The following is a 5,130-nucleotide window of genomic DNA, read 5'->3' as shown; positions in this document are numbered from 1 at the left end:
GGGCCGGCACAGCAGGCCTGGGGATCAAATCCCCAGCCCCTGCACCTGCTTGCAGGCGCTTTAATCTGCTAAACTATTTGGCTGGCCCAACATTTCTTAAATATTGGTTGTGATGTGAAATCTGAAGCCACGTTCTACTGTTACATTGAAATCTATTAGTCTCTCATGTACTTCATATAGATCTTTTATATGTGCATGGTTTAGTAACATCAGAGATTGGTCATTAGGAAATATCACTATTGATTTATACTCATTTTCTAAATGTTGACTTATTTCATAGTTATCAAAAGTCATACCCATCGATATTCAAGATACAACAAAATTTTATAATGTCACCATTTAATCAAGGATACCCAGATGAAAACAAACTCGTTTTACATGTATGTGGTGGTGAATACAGGTGGAGACTACGTGTTCCATTGTAACCACTGCCTTGAGTCATCTTATAGGGGCAGAATTTTATTCTTCATTAGTTTTTTCTTTTGGTTTGTTTTATTTTGATTTATTTGTTTTATGGAGTCAGAACAGAATGATTGGCATTATGTTTTTGCTTTTCTTTTACTCTTCTTTTTTTGTAACAGGAATTGATCTTAGGACCTCATTCTTGCTAGGCAGGCACTGCACCGCTGAACTAAATTGCTGGCCCTATGATTTTTAAAAATTAGCTTAAGTTAAGTATAATCTGCACGTACTAAAATATGCCTACTATAACTGTAATTTAATGATTTTTATAAATTTACAGATTTGTATAACCAGCACCCACAATTTATTTTTTTTCTATTTTGAAAACAAGTTTTTAAATTTTTCATTTATTTATTAGGATGATAAATAAAGATCATATAGATTTATTATGAATGAAATTTGTATACATTATGGCATAGCTAAATCTAATTAACATATATAATACATCGCACAGCACTTTTCAGTAAGAACACAGAACAATTTTCAAAGATATAATATACTTAATGTTGTCTTGATGCTATACAAGGATTTTTTTTTACATTTGCTATTAATTTTTTGCCATGAGTAATTATTTCTTGTGCAATGTTAGTTTTCAAGAAATATCAGCTATATGGGCTGCTCATGTAGAAGAGTGAATATCCCAAGTATATAGGAAACTCCAACAACTCAATAATAAAAACATAACCTGATTTAGAAAATTGATGAAGGACCTGACCAGATATTTCTCAAGGAAAATATACAAATGACTAGCGACTGCAGCAAACAATGCTCAACTCTATTAATCATTCAAAAACTGCCAACTAAACCACAGTGAAATATTTCCTTACAACTTGTCAAAATGGCTTTTATCAAAAGGACAGAAGATAAGTTCTGGCGATAAGGTCATTTTCAACAACATGTGTGATCCTAGAGTACATTAAGTTAAGTAAATAAGACTGGCAAAGAAAGACCAGTACCCCATATGTTGTGAATCTACAAATAAATTGAACTTAAAGAAGCAGAGTAGAATGGTAGTTATGAGTGGTTTCATACTGGTGAACTGGGAAAGTGTATATTTCATAATACAATATTTCAGTTAGATAGATAGAAGTGGATGACTTCTGTTGTATAGCACAATTTAATTTTAGAACACTCTGATTAACCAAAAGTAGGGCTGGCCAGATAGCTCAATGACTAAAGCATCTGCTTAGGCAGAGTGTAGCTGGGGTTCAATCCCCAGTATGCTTTCCCAGCCCTGCCCCTGGGGCTTGCTGAGATGGCCATTGAGACTGGGTGTGGTAGGTCATACCTGTAATCCCAGCACTTGGGAGGCTGAAAACAGGAGAATCACTACGAGTCTGATCTAAGTAGTGAGACCCAGTAGACCCTGTACTAAATACATTTTAAAAAATAAACTGATTAACCAAAAGTTTTATCTTTCTTGTTTATAGTCAAACCCTACTTTTACTTTCAGCCTCAGTCACTAATCTCTTTCTATAAATTAACTTTTCTTTACATATCATAGTAATAGAGTCACATGCTATGTGGTTTTCTGAATCTTCCTTTACTTATCATATGTTTTTGAGGTTTATCCATGTAGAATGTATCAATAGTTAACTTTTTTATTACTGAGTGGTATTCTATTGCATGGATGGATATATTTTATTTTGTTTATCCTTTTTCAGTTGATAAATACTTGGTAACTTGAAAAGAAAGGAATGTGAGAATTGGCCAAAGAAGAAATCAAAACCTGCAAGGGAGTTTCATAAATACAGTAATAATACCTACTGGACTTAAGATATTATATAAATTAAACATTACATTTTTTCATGTTTCTTCATAGATTATTTAGTTTTTCTCTTGAAAAGAAAGCTATACTGTCTAGATAGGATTTATTCTTCAGAGTACTGACCTTAAACAGAATTTTAGGGCAACAAAACTTTTTTTCCAAATTAAATCTTATGACATACTGCAATTATGTTAAAGAAATTGAAGCATAGCTACTGTGGTCACAAATGATACAAGGAGCTTAGAATCCTAGAGTTGTTGAAGCTCTGATGTCTTGCCCTTTTATTACAATAATAGTATTTATTTTGAGCTATCACTGATAGAAACTAGTTTCTAGTTATATTAAAAATGATTATAGAAATAATTCTTGTATGTATTTATTTTCTCCTCCATTCATAAAGTCACAAAAAAGCCATTAATAATATATAGTCCTGATCCTATTGTGGTTCCAGTGGGCCACTAATTTTTTTCAGTGGATATTTGAAAAAGCCTGAAACTACTTCATCTTTGTAGCCATATCAGAAAGAAAAAATATTACCTTAATATTCCCATTAATTCTTCAATATCAATCACCCTAATCACTTCTTGGCCATTTGACTGAGATTAAATGCCATCTCAATCATCTCATATACCATATTATAGCTGTCCTAGGAACTTGGGGCCACGCTATCCAGGTGTACTAGAAAAAATAATCTATATAGTTCTGTGTGTTGGTGCCATGAAAAAAACATGTAGTTTTCAACCTCAGATAGACTTTCAATTTCAGATAGATTATTGCTTGGAAACCTATCTGTAGGTACACAGTCTTCTTTCCATCCTCACAATAGTTACTTTAAATTTTTTCTTTTAAATAAAACTTATGATCCCACCTTTCTTCAGTTTTAGCAATATTTATTTTATTCCATAAAAAAATAGAGAATGTTATATGGAACACATGTACTTTTCTGTGTCCTCACAGTTGGGTATGAGAAACATCTTATCTCATGCAAGGCTATTATATGTTCTTGATTTTACTCTCTCATATCTCTTCAGACCTTGAGGGCCATCATCTAAAATCTCTCCTATGTCTTCTATTTTTCTCTCTACTTTGCCTCTTGCTTTTCAATTTCTAAATATAGTCAAGCTCATCCTACCTTTAAAAAGAAATCCTTCTCTATGAGAGAAAGAAAGAAAAACTTTTCTTTGTATAGTCAATTATGTATCAGTTAGCTTTCCAATGCCTGGGACAGAACCCCCAATAAGCACAGCTTAAAGGAGAAATTTATTTAGCTTATTGTTTATGGTGGGTTCAGTCCAAATTTGACTGGCTCCAAGGCAGGTATGGAAAGGTGGAAGTGCGTGACAGAGGAAAGCTTCTATGCCATGACAGCCAGGAAACACAGAGATAAGAGGCAGATGTTAGAATATACTCTTCTATAATCATCATTTTTTAATGTATTTAGGGCAGGGTCTATGGAGTCTACAAGGTCTCCCTATACAGATTAGACTTCTAGTGATTCTCCTGTTTTCAGTCTCCCAAGCCCTGGGATTACAGGTGCGCACCGCCACACCCAGTCTCAATCACCATTTTAGCACACCCCAGGGGCAGGGCCGGCATGGCATGCTGAGCATCAAACCCCAGCCACTGCACTCTGCCTAAGCAGGAGCTTTAGTCTGCTGAGCTATCTGGCCAGCCTTATAATCATCATTTTTAATATAACTAGAAATTAGTTCTTATCAGTAACAACTCCAAATAAATACTATTATTGTAATAAAAGCCCCAATGACCTTACCCTTCTAAGCAGATTCCACCTTCAAATATGAAACTTTCAGGTGAAATTATAGATCTCATCCACAACATTCCATTTCTGGTCCCTGAAAGACTCATGTCTATCTCACTATGCAAAATGCATTTGGTTCATCTGTAAGGGTTACCAAAGTCTTTACCAGTTCTATCACTGCTAAAAAAAAAAAAAAAAAAAAAAAAAAATCCAAGCCCAGTCTCCTCTGAGACTTAAGGCAATTTCTTAGCTGTGAGCCCCAGTGGAAAAATCATAGAGAAAATGAAATACTTCAAATATGCAATTTTACAGGGTAAACATCCCCAATCCAAAAGAGGGGAATAGAGGTTTATAAAGATATCAGACCTAAGCGAGATTGATACTCAGCAGGGCAAGTATTAAATCCTGTATCTCCATGTCCAACATCCAGGGCAGATTGTAATGACACATTAGCTCCAAAGGTCTTGAATGACCCCACCCTAATGACCTTGCTGGTTGCAGGCCACTTGACCTCTCTGTTAAGCTGGCTCCAATCCCTGCCATCAATCTTCCTTAATAGACATTTCATGTTCCTGGCATCCCTAACTTCCTGGTGTCTCCATTGGACCTTTGGTTTCACTCTCAAAGTTTTATACACAAATACTCTTTGTCTAGCCTCCCAGGCCATCCTTTGTGACCACATAGCACTTGCATTCTTCATGCCTGAAAAATCAGCATTATGTGGATAATGCCAAGGTGTGTCATCAGTTTGAGCAATAAATATGCTCTCTTGAACCATAGCTGCAGCAGCCTCTGAGTGCTTATATGGCTGTGCATAGTAAAATAAATCCCATGGAAATAATTTCCTAAGTGGTCCTACTTGAGTAGGCATTCCAGAGACTCTCTTTTCAAATGAAAGGTTTATACTTGTATACCTTTGAGCCTACATTGGGTGGGGTCTTGCTGATTTCTGAGATACTCTCAGGGTGTCTCTCATCTCTTCCCTATGCAAAGTCCTTAGTTTCTTTTTTCCCCACTTCTTTTTTGGTACCAGGAATAAAACTCAGGGCCTCATACTTGCTAGGCATGTGCTACACCACTGAGCTATATCCCCAGCCCTTTAGTTCCTTTTTAAAAATAAGTTCTATATTTATTTATTTAT

General features: G+C 35.3%; 1 protein-coding gene across 1 annotated transcript in view; it reads left to right on the top strand.

Moving 5' to 3' along the window:
- Efcab5 (EF-hand calcium binding domain 5) overlaps window positions 1-5,130 on the top strand; it is a 242,731-nt gene that overhangs the window by 18,759 nt on the left and 218,842 nt on the right. The gene's annotated exons all lie outside the window — the stretch shown is intronic.

This window comes from Octodon degus, unplaced genomic scaffold (genome assembly GCF_000260255.1).
Source record: "Octodon degus isolate 3935 unplaced genomic scaffold, OctDeg1.0 scaffold00072, whole genome shotgun sequence".
NCBI classification, from domain to species: domain Eukaryota; kingdom Metazoa; phylum Chordata; class Mammalia; order Rodentia; family Octodontidae; genus Octodon; species Octodon degus.
Note: the sequence above shows the minus strand (reverse complement) of the source record. Positions and strands in the feature narration are given on the sequence as shown.